Source organism: Nicotiana tabacum, chromosome 19, assembly GCF_000715075.1.
Source record: "Nicotiana tabacum cultivar K326 chromosome 19, ASM71507v2, whole genome shotgun sequence".
Lineage (NCBI taxonomy): Eukaryota > Viridiplantae > Streptophyta > Magnoliopsida > Solanales > Solanaceae > Nicotiana > Nicotiana tabacum.
Genome location: NC_134098.1, coordinates 78,765,799 through 78,778,049, shown reverse-complemented (window position 1 = coordinate 78,778,049; position 12,251 = coordinate 78,765,799).

The following is a 12,251-nucleotide window of genomic DNA, read 5'->3' as shown; positions in this document are numbered from 1 at the left end:
ATGTAATGGTTGTGGAAAACAATAATAATATTTCAGCTTCTTCTTACTTACTTGAGTCAAATGATTTATGGCATATACGTTTGGGTCATGTCAATTATAAAACCTTGCGGAAAATGATTAACTTGGAAGTACTGCCTAAGTTTGAATGCGAAAAATCAAAATGTCAAACATGTGTGGAATCTAAGTATGTTAAACATCCTTATAAGTCAGTTGAAAGGAATTCAAATCCTTGAGACTTAATTCACACAGATATTTGTGACATGAAGTCAATACCATCTCGCGGTGGAAAGAAGTATTTCATAACTTTTATTGACGATGGTACTCGATATTGCTATGTTTACTTACTGAATAGTAAAGATGAAGCAATAGACGCATGCAGGCAATACAAAAATGATGTTGAAACGCAACTTAACAAGAAAGTAAAAATGATAAGAAGTGATAGGGGGTGGTGAATATGAATCTCCTTTTGAAGAAATATGTTTAGAATATGGAATCATTCATCAAATAACAGCCCCTTACACGCCCCAATCTAATGGAATTGCGGAAAGAAAGAATCGCACATTAAAGGAGATGATGAACGCATTGTTGATAAGTTCTGGTTTGCCACAGAACTTATGGGGGGAAGCCATTCTTACGGCTAATCGAATATTAAATCGAGTGCCCCATAGCAAAACACAATCCATTCCATATGAAAAATGGAAAGGAAGGAAGCCCAACTTGAATTATTTTAAAGTGTGTGGGTGTTTGGCAAAAGTGCAAGTTCCTAAACCCAAAAGGGTAAAGATAGGACCGAAAACCGTTGATTGTGTTTTCATAGGATATGCGATAAATAGTAAAGCATATCGATTTCTGGTTCATAAATCAGAAAATTCCGACATTCATAATAATACGGTTATAGAATCAGATAATGCTGAGTTCTTTGAAAATATATATCCATATAAAAAGGAATGTGAGTCGTTTGGTGAAGGATCTAAACGACCTCGGGAAGAAACAAAAGAAAGTACATGTAATCAGAAGGATCCAAGACGTAGTAAACGTCAAAGAACGTCTACTTCATTTGGACCAGATTTTGTGACTTTCTTATTGGAGAACGAGCCTCAAATATTTAAAGAAGCTATGACTTCTTCGGAATTATTGTTTTGGAAAGAGGCAGTCAATAGTAAAATAGAATCCATATTAAACAACCATACATGGGAATTGGTTGATCTTCCTCCTAGAAATAAACCTTTGGGTTCTAAATGGATTTTTAAGAGAAAAATCAAAGATGATGGCACTATTGATAAATTCAAGGCAAGACTCGTAGTCAAAGGGTATAGACAACGAGAAGGTCTAGACTACTTTGATACATACTCTCCAGTTACAAGAATTACGTCCATACGGATGTTAGTAGCATTAGCTGCAGTGTATGGTCTTGAAATTCATCAAATGGATGTTAAGACGGCCTTCTTAAATGGAGAGTTGGAGGAAGAAATTTACATGGAACAAACTGAAGGGTTTGTGGTTTCAGGTAAAGAAAAGAAGGTATGTAGACTTGTTAAGTCTCTTTACGGACTAAAACAAGCACCCAAACAATGGCATGCGAAATTTGACCAAACAATGTTGTCAAATGGTTTTAAGATAAATGAATGTGATAAATGTGCGTACATTAAAAATGTTTCAAATCACATAGTCGTTGTTTGCCTATATGTGGATGATATGATGATAATGAGTAATGACATTGCCAACATAAATGCTACTAAGCATATGCTCAATAGCAAGTTTGATATGAAAGACTTGAGAGTTGCTGATTTAATTCTGGGAATTAAGATCCATAAAACTCCTCAAGGTCTGGCATTGTCACAATCTCATTATATTAAGACAGTACTTGAAAAATTCAAGCACTTGGGCTTTAAAGTTGCAAAGACTCCAATTGACGTGAATCTTGCATTAGCAAAGAATAAAGGCCAAAGCATATCACAATTGGATTATGCTCATGTGTTGGGATGCTTAATGTATATCATGAATTGTACACGACCAGATATAGCTTGTGCTATAAGTAAACTGAGTCGATATACGAGCAATCCAGGCCAATCTCATTGGATGGCAATGAAACGAGTTTTGGGATATTTAGAACATACCCAGAACTTTGACTTGCACTACAGTAAATTCCCTGCGGTGATTGAGGGATACTGTGATGCAAATTGGATCACCGGTTCAACTGATTCTAAGTCCACGAGTGGATATGTATTCACTATTGGTGGAGGAGCGGTATCTTGGAAGTCGTCCAAACAAACATGTATTGCCCGCTCTACAATGGAGGCTGAATTCATAGCCTTAGATTAAGCCGGTGAAGAAGCTGAATGGCTCCGGAATTTCTTGGAAGACATTCCATTTTGGCCCAAACCGTTGGCACCAATATGCATACATTGTGATAGTCAAGCGGCAATTGGAAGGGCTGGGAGCGTTATGTATAACGGTAAATCTCGTCATATACGACGAAGACATAAAACCGTTAGGCAATTACTCTCTAGAGGAATTATCACGATTGACTATGTAAAGTCAAGTGATAATGTGTCGGATCCACTTACAAAAGGCCTAACTAGAGAGGTAGTTGAGAAATCATCAAGGGGAATGGGGCTATGGCCGAGAACAAGTCATTGTGGCGGTAACTCTACCTAGAAGACTAGAGATCCCAAGATCTAGGTTCAAGGAGATCAAACAAAGTCATTAATGACGGTTCAACATTGTCAAATAAAATTTTAGTCCGTTCTCGTGATGAGACAATGTTCAGTACCAAGGATAAAGCATTAAGGCTTTTTAATGATTTCTAAATTTGATACGGGGTATATCAAATAGTGTATCTACAGGATGACACGTTTAGGAATCACCTATGTAAGTGTGAAGTGTTAGCCGCTTCAAGGAGAACTTTGTAAGGCCAGTTCTCTATGCACTTATGAAACCAGGAGGTGTTCATGGCTGAAACGAACACAACAATGAGAACCAAAGATGGTTAAGGGTTGATTGTGTGACTTATGGTTGTCTAGGTATACACCAAAGATCGACGGTTCAAAGATATCAAATCTACCGATTGACCGAGTATATCCGACATAAGTTTACTACTGAAAGTTCAAAGGGAAACCTACTTATCCAGATCCGATTAATCCTTCCTTGTAAATCACACAGTTTTTCCATGCATACTTCCGTGATATAGCCATTCCCCATTCATGTGGGGGATTGTTGAGGTTTTTTGTTTTTTTTTAAGATGAAATAGTCTTAAAATGAGGGTGAATGGGAAATGGAGGGAAAAATGAAATTTTTGAGTAAAATTTTAAGTTTTTCCCTCTTGACAATGAGACATTGTCCCATATTGGAAGAGGAAAAGATTTTTGGTGGGTATATATATAATTGCTCTTCTTGTAGCTCTTAAAGAGTTAAGAAGAAAGCAAGCCTTGCGCGGTCGTCGCTCGCTCGCTCGCTCGGCTCGGCTTCGGCTACGGCTACGGCTACGGCTTCAGCTTCGGCTTCGGATTTGAATTTGGATTTGGATTTGGTCAAATGATCGATTGATTGATTAATTTTTTGGACCAAATTAATTTGTTAATAGTAAATATTAACGTAAGAATATCCGCATTTGTAACGAATATTTTCCAATCCGTGTATTAACCACAAGACAGCCGCCTAATGCTCTTCCCACCATGAATGTGCTTGCTCCTCAAACAAGCTAATGCTTGCTCCACCATGGAGGGTGGACGATTGTTCTTCTTCAACACTGGCTGCTATATATATGTGCAGCAGCTGTTGAAGAAAGACACACAATACACAAGACACAAAACTGAAATCGCTCAACAGATTTGGCTATACATTGCACTCCTTCCTCTCAGCATTTTCATACGATTTTCTGAGTTTCTACTCCTTCGTTCTGCATTGTTTTAACTTCAAACAAAGCAACTGTAAGTGTGATTTGCTACCGAACTTTGTGTTCGCTGAAACACTGGGGTTTGAAGTACCACTACACCAGTGTGTTATTCGTTCTATCCTGGGAGGAAATAATCCATAACCTTGGGTACTAGGAGGGGATTAAATTCCTTAAGGAAACACTGTGAATTCAGTGGGCTCGAATTAATTACTGTTTCATTACGATAACTTTTATTTTGCAGAATTATTATTTATAAATACAGCAATATTGGCGGGACTAACAATCTTAAGGAATTTAATATTTATTTCTGTATTTGTGTTATTCTTATTATTCTGCAAACTAAAACCTTTGTGGTTTTATGTACTCCCGTTTTGGAGAGTAAAGCCTTCGTGGCGTTTTGTTGGAGATTAAAATCTACGTGATTTTTACTCCTGTTTGAAAACGTGTATTAAACGTTTGTTTGTGTCATTTTTTTTAACAGAAAAAAATGACGGCTGAAAGCGAAAACCAAGCTGTTCCGATGGTGACTGCCAACACATCGACAGGCCGAACACCGGCATTGGCACCGGCAGAAAAACCCGAAAAATTTTCTGGGATTGATTTCAAGCGCTGGCAGCAGAAGATGTTCTTCTACTTAACTACGTTATGTCTATAGAAGTTCATCAAGGAAGATGTTCCTGATCTGCCAGATAAAACTCCAGAGAATGAATGCTTTATCGTGATTGAAGCGTGGAAGCATTCTGATTTTTTATGCAAGAATTATATTCTTAGCGGACTGGATGATAATCTGTATAATGTATACAGTAGCGTGGAGACGTCAAAAGAATTGTGGAATGCGCTTGAAAAGAAATATAAAACTGAAGATGCCGGGATGAAGAAATTTGTTGCCGCAAAATTTTTGGACTACAAAATGGTAGATAGCAAGTCTGTTATTACCCAAGTCCAGGAATTGCAAGTGATTATTCATGATCTACTTGCTGAAGGTCTTGTCATCAATGAAGCATTCCAAGTAGCAGCAATAATTGAGAAGTTGCCTCCGTTGTGGAAGGACTTCAAAAATTATTTGAAATACAAACGAAAGAAAATGTCCCTTGAAGATCTCATTGTTCGGTTGAGAATCGAAGAGGACAATAAAGCTGCTGAAAGGAGAGGCCGTGGAAATTCAACAATAATGGGAGCAAATATTGTTGAAGATAACAAAAAGAGGAAGAAGGCTTCTAGTCCGAAATACAACCCAACTAAGAAGCGGTTCAGTGGAAACTGCTACAACTGTGGGAAAAACGGACACAAATCTACGGAGTGTCGTGCTCCGAAGAAAGACAAGAAAAGGGGTCAAGCAAACATGGTAGTAAAGCATGATGATGTTGATAACTTGTGTGCCATGCTTTCTGAATGTAACTTGGTGAGAAATCCTAAACTGTGGTGGTTTGATTCAGGAGCCACTCGCCATGTTTGTGCAGTTAGAGAAGCTTTTGCTACTTATGCTCCCGCTGGACCCGGAGAGACAGTTTATATGGGAAATGCTTCAACAGCAAAAGTTGAAGGATATGGGAAGATATTTCTGAAAATGACTTCTGGCAAGGTCATGACTTTGAACAATGTCGTTCATGTTCCCGAAATGAGAAAGAATTTAGTCTCTACTGGATTTCTTATTAAGCACGGTTTTAAGTGCGTTTTTGTGTCCAACAAGGTTGTCATAAGTAAGAATGAAATATTTGTAGGAAAAGGTTACCTCACCGAGGGCCTTTTCAATCTGAATGTAATGGTTGTGGAAAACAATAATAATATTTCAGCTTCTTCTTACTTACTTGAGTCAAATGATTTATGGCATATACGTTTGGGTCATGTCAATTATAAAACCTTACGGAAAATGATTAACTTGGAAGTACTGCCTAAGTTTGAATGCGAAAAATCAAAATGTCAAACATGTGTGGAATCTAAGTATGTTAAACATCCTTATAAGTCAGTTGAAAGGAATTCAAATCCTTGAGACTTAATTCACACAGATATTTGTGACATGAAGTCAATACCATCTCGCGGTGGAAAGAAGTATTTCATAACTTTTATTGACGATAGTGCTCGATATTGCTATGTTTACTTACTGAATAGTAAAGATGAAGCAATAGACGCATTCAGGCAATACAAAATGAAGTTGAAACGCAACTTAACAAGAAAGTAAAAATGATAAGAAGTGATAGGGGTGGTGAATATGAATCTCCTTTTGAAGAAATATGTTTAGAATATGGAATTATTCATCAAACAACAACCCCTTACATGCCCCAATCTAATGGGATTGCGGAAAGAAAGAATCGCACATTAAAAGAGATGATGAACGCATTGTTGATAAGTTCTGGTTTGCCACAGAACTTGTGGGGGGGAGCCATTCTTACGGCTAATCGAATATTAAATCGAGTGTCCCATAGCAAAACACAATCCATTCCATATGAAAAATGGAAAGGAAGGAAGCCCAACTTGAATTATTTTAAAGTGTGGGGGTGTTTGGCAAAAGTGCAAGTTCCTAAACCCAAAAGGGTAAAGATAGGACCGAAAACAGTTGATTGTGTTTTCATAGTCTTAAAATGAGGGTGAATGGGAAATGGAGAGAAAATGAAATTTTTGAGTAAAATTTTATGTTTTCCCTCTTGACAATGAGACATTGTCCCATATTGGAAGAGGAAAAGATTTTTGGTGGGTATATATATAATTGCTCTTCTTGTAGCTCTTAAAGAGTTAAGAAGAAAGCAAGCCTCGCGCCGTCGTCGTCGTCGCTCGCTCGGCTCGGCTTCGGCTACGGCTACGGCTTCGGCTTCGGCTTCAGCTTCGGATTTGGATTTGGATTTGGATTTGGTCAAATGATCGATTGATTGATTAATTTTTTGGACCAAATTTATTTATTAATAGTAAATATTAACGTAAGAATATCCGCATTTGTAACGGATATTTTCCAATCCGTGTATTAACCACAAGGCAGCCGCCTAATGCTCTTCCCACCATGAATGTGCTTGCTCCACAAACAAGCTAATGCTTGCTCCACCATGGAGGGTGGACGATTGTTCTTCTTCAACACTGGCTGCTATATATATGTGCAGCAGCTGTTGAAGAAAGACACACAATACACAAGACACAAAACTGAAATCGCTCAACAGATTTGGCTATACATTGCACTCCTTCCTCTCAGCATTTCCATACGATTTTCTGAGTTTCTACTCCTTCGTTCTGCATTGTTTTAACTTCAAACAAAGCAACTGTAAGTGTGATTTGCTACCGAACTTTGTGTTCGCTGAAACACTGGGGTTTGAAGTACCACTACACCAGTGTGTTATTCGTTCTATCCTGGGAGGAAATAATCCATAACCTTGGGTACTAGGAGGGGATTAAATTCCTTAAGGAAACACTGTGAATTCAGTGGGCTCGAATTAATTACTGTTTCATTACGATAACTTTTATTTTGCAGAATTATTATTTACAAATACAGCAATTTTGGCGGGAATAACAATCTTAAGGAATTTTATTTCTTTCAGCTATAGCCCTGAGTTACTCAACTGCAACGCAGTTTACCGCTACTACCCAATAATGAGCAGCTAATTATGAACCCACCAATTTTGATCCAAATCATTATTTATCTTAACAAATCGATTGAATATGTTTAAAATATTAATTTAGAACTAAAAAATTTAAAAGGACTAAAACTCCAAACCCATAAGCTTCAAATCCTAACTCCATCTCTGATTTGTTATGTAATTATTACTAGAAGATTATAGTAATATAGTTATATAGGAGTCATTTGGTTCATGATTGAACTAGACAAATTGTTAATAATGGTATGTGTTTACCCGAAAAATAGATATAGTTGAATTTATACGCAGTTCCGAAGATATGTGGTACAACTTAATACAGAATGCTAGGATAAATAACAGGATGAATATAGGTTAGAGAAAACGTAATCCAGGCGAATCAATTATGAACAATGAATTCAGGATTTAACAAAATAGAAACAATCTAAGAAACTAGAAAGATCACTCTTGCTTATAGAGGAAATAATATAGTTTTTGATAGTCTAAGTCTCCAAAAAGATGCCGTGCCAGAATGATAAAACAAGCCCTTTTATAGTAAAAAGGGTTCGGCTCCAAGTAATATAAAATAAACATTCAGTGGGAGACCCATGATAAATCAGCTTTTTCATAATTTCTGCCAGGATTCCCTCTAGTGGGATTACAACGGCTTTTGTCTGCGAGCTCGATCTTGCTTAGAATCCTCGATTTTGGTTCGAGCTTGATTTCGGCTCGAACTCGTGATCTTGGCTCGAGCCCTCGGATGGATTCCAGGTCGATGTAGGTTGGTTTTTGGATTATCAGCATGATAAATCTACTCGCGCCATGGTTCGATTCTTGTTCGAGTTTGATTATGATATCGATCTCAACACGAACCGGCCTCCCCGGGCTCTAGGTTAGTTCGTTCCCCCCTTCGGGATCTTACTTCAATACACCACCCTTCGAACCGTACCAGATATGCCAAGGCTGAAATCTATTTCGACCGTATACAGATAGTCCCCTCGTTTCTCAAAAACAAATATGGCGAGAAACGATATGATTTTCAACGGCTCGATCGGATTATATCTTGTCGATTCCATCAAGTTCGACTATGACACACATGATAGTTGTCCTATCGGTTTAGTCTTTCAAGGCATTTAATGCATGTCAAGCGGTGGTCTGCCACTGCTGATAACGAACCGCCGTCGCTTTGAACCTATAAATAACTCTCACCTTTATATTTTACCATTTTTGCAACTTCTATCTTCTAAAATTTCTCAATTTCTTCTTTATACTCTCCAGCCTACCAAAAAAGCTGTGATTTCTTTCCGAAAAGACCCCTCAATTCTACCAAATCTCTATCACTTTCTTCTACTCCTTATTTTTTGAATTCAAAAAATGGCAAAAATATCGCAAACCGTTCCTCAGAAAGAGAAAGCTTCATCTTCACATTGTGCCGCCGAAGAGACACTGGCGGAGCCACGGCCAGAGGAGTGTGTCCCCGAGGCGTGCGTCCTTACTTCAGATTTTAAAGTTGATAAGGGTTCATCGGTCCCTGGCCGGTGTGAGCCGGTATCGAGGTACATGTGTTTGATTACTGAGAAGCACCTCGATCTGTTAAAGAAGGACTGCAATTGGGGGAAAAAGAAGTGATAATACCTACCCCTGATGAAGACATCACTTCTCACGTGAAAGGGTTTTTGAACGTATATACTTACCCTTTCACTTTGGGTCCCCTTGATTCCGTCGTTATCGACTTCTGTCGACAGTATCAGGTAACCTTAGGCCAGGTCCATCCTTATTTGTGGCGGATCATTATTCTGATCCAATATTTCTTGAGCAAAATCGAGGGGATGTCGTTCACCCTTGATCATCTTATCCGGTTGTATCGTCCCCGACTTTTTCGGGGAGGGTTAATAAAACTCCAGCGTCGGGCTACCAAGGCTTTGTTCTCGAGTATTGAGAGGACAGGGACCGGGGTTGGATGAGCAGGTTCATTCGAGTAAGGACTTCGGACCTGATCCCGACTGAAAAGATGCCCTTTTCCCGAGGAGTGGAATCTGAAACGTAAGTGTGATTTTGCTATTGCTTCTATTTTGTTCTTTCATTTGTTCTCTTATCGATACTCCTCTTTTCGTGATGTAGCGGTTCCCTGGATGCCCGGAGCGGTTCCCGACCTCAAGAATTGGGTACGGGATCTTGTTTTGACTTCCACATATGCCAAACGCTCATGGCGTGATTTGTCTAAGGGTCGGTGGGAGGCCAAAAATCACGGTAAGCTCATTTCTCGGACTTTGACGAGGCATTTCTCGATATTTTTTATAAGATTTCCCATATGCAGGTTTGGGTAAGGACATGGTCTTGAGACCTCTGTCTAATGAGAAGGATGTCTCGACCTTCGTTCCAAAGCCGGTGAAGGAAAATAAAAGGAAGAGAGCTTCGTTGCCCGCATATCCAAAACCGAAGAAGAGGACGGCTCGTAAGCCGAACAAGAATGTTATTCCTTTGACCGTAGAATCCGTTTTGCGCCTAAGTGATGAGAAAGAAGAGGAAGAGGATAATGAGTCCACGCTGGCAGTCCGGACGAAGAGAGCCACCGATGCTTCAACGCCGGCTGGATCGATGATGCCCTATGGGGCTCCGTCTTGAACTGAAAATATACCAGAGAGAGGTTCTGGTAGAGTCCCCGAACTATCGGATATCGAAGACGCCTCTCATCGGAATCAACCGGCAGGGGTTACAATCGAGGAGCCCTTCGAACCCCTCCAAGCTGAGGGGAATGTTCCGAGCGAGTCACTTGGGGCAGCAGCGATCGAGGACTCACCTACCTTCCCCGCTTTTTCCGCAGGGGTGATTCGGGAAGCTCAAGCTCTGGGGGCCCTCGATCTAGGTAGGCCTCACGATGAAGAGGATCCGTTTTGTGACCTGTTTACTAGTATCGAGGATGTTGCCGGTGCCGGTGATGAATCAGATCTTTTTCACGGTTTGCGGTAGGCTTTGAACCAGGTGAGTCTTTTTTGTTGGTTAAAATCTTTTTGTTGGTATTGCCTTTATGTTCGTCTTTCGTTATCTTCGCTTCTTGTTCCTTCGTAGGCTGCGACGGTCCATCGAGAACAATGTTCTCATTCCTAGAATGAGCTGCATCGATATGCGGCCGACTTGAAATGCGCTACCGATGAGAGGAATTCTCTCAAATTTTCCTTAGGGCAGAGAGAGGAGGAAATAAAAGATCTCTGAGCCGAGCTGACCAAGGCTTATCGAGACCAGAATGATTTGTCTGAGCAGGTAATGATGCTTTTGAAAGCCTATGGGTTCGATACCAGAACGGTAGCTAACATTTCGGTCTCACAGCTGCAGCAAAATATCGAGATGATAGGGAAGCTGCGTGAGGAGGTCGATGTGATAAGGATGGAATCCTTGCGGTGGAAAGAAGGTATGGACCGCTTTGCTGCAGAAAAAGAGACTGCTCGAGCCCAGTTATCATCGTCTGAAACCCAACTTCAGAAAATGAAGGAAAAGGGCCTGGTTCAAGCAAGAGAAATTGAGGAGATCGAGGCTTGGTTGGCCTCAGTACTCGCCAAGGCCAAATCCGATGCTGAAACGGCAAAGACTTATGCGGATGCGCTCGTGGCCGTCTATCGGGCTGATGCTGAAGCTGCCCAAGTTCAGGCAAGAGAGGCAGCCAAATCCGCCAATGGTCGGGCGCATTGGGTCGCCGAACTTGCTAAGTACCGATCCAGGAGAGAAACTCTCGAGGAGATTCATGCTCGCGGCTTTGATCTCACGGAAGAGATAAAAAGGGCAAAAGAACTCAAAGCTGATGCTGAAGCTCTGGTTTCCGATGATGATGACGATGACGATAGGAGCAAAAACGAATTCGAGAATGGGGGGAACCTGATAAAGAAGAGACCGCTCCCGTTTAAATATATATATATATTTGCTGTAGTCACCTATGTAGATAAATTTTGTGTATAGGCATATCTCTATGTATTAAACCACTTAATCAAACTTGAACCTCGTGGTCTCTGCAACCGAGCGAGCGTTTATTCAAACTTGGGGCAATGTAGCCCTTTAGGCTTTTGACGGTCGAGCGAGTGTTTGCTTGTGCTCGAATTAATGTAGCCCGTAGGCTATTTGGTTGAATGAGTGTTTGCTTGAACTTGAAATAAAAAATAGACCGTAGGCTTGATCGAGTGAATGATTCGAACTTGAATTAATGCAGCTCGTAGGCTATTTGGTCGAGTAAGTGTTTGCTCGAACTCGAAATAAAAAATAGCCCGTAGGCTCGATCGAGTGAATGGTTCGAACTCGAAATGAAAAATAGCCCGTAGGTTCGATTGAGTGAATGGTTCAAACTCGAAATGAAAAATAGCCCATAGGCTCGATTGAGTGAATGGTTCGAACTCGAATTGATGCAGCCCGTAGGCTATTTGGTCGAGTGAGTGTTTGCTCGAACTCGAAATGAAAAAGTAGTCCGTAGGCCTGATCGAGTGAATGATTCAAACTCGAATTGATGCAGCTCGTAGGCTATTTGGTCGAGTGAGTGTTTGCTCGAACTCGAAATGAAAAAATAACCCGTAAGCCTGGTCAAGTGAATGATTCAAACTTGAATTGATGCAGCCCGTAGGTTATTTGGTCGAGTGAGGTTTTGCTCGAACTCGAAATGAAAAAATAGCCCGTAGGCCTGGTCGAGCGAATGATTCGAACTCGAATTGATGCAGCCCGTAGGCTATTTGGTCGAGTGAGTTTTTGGTCGAACTCGAAATGAAAAAATAGCCCGTAGGCCTGGTCGAGTGAATGATTCGAACTCGAATTGATGCAGCCCG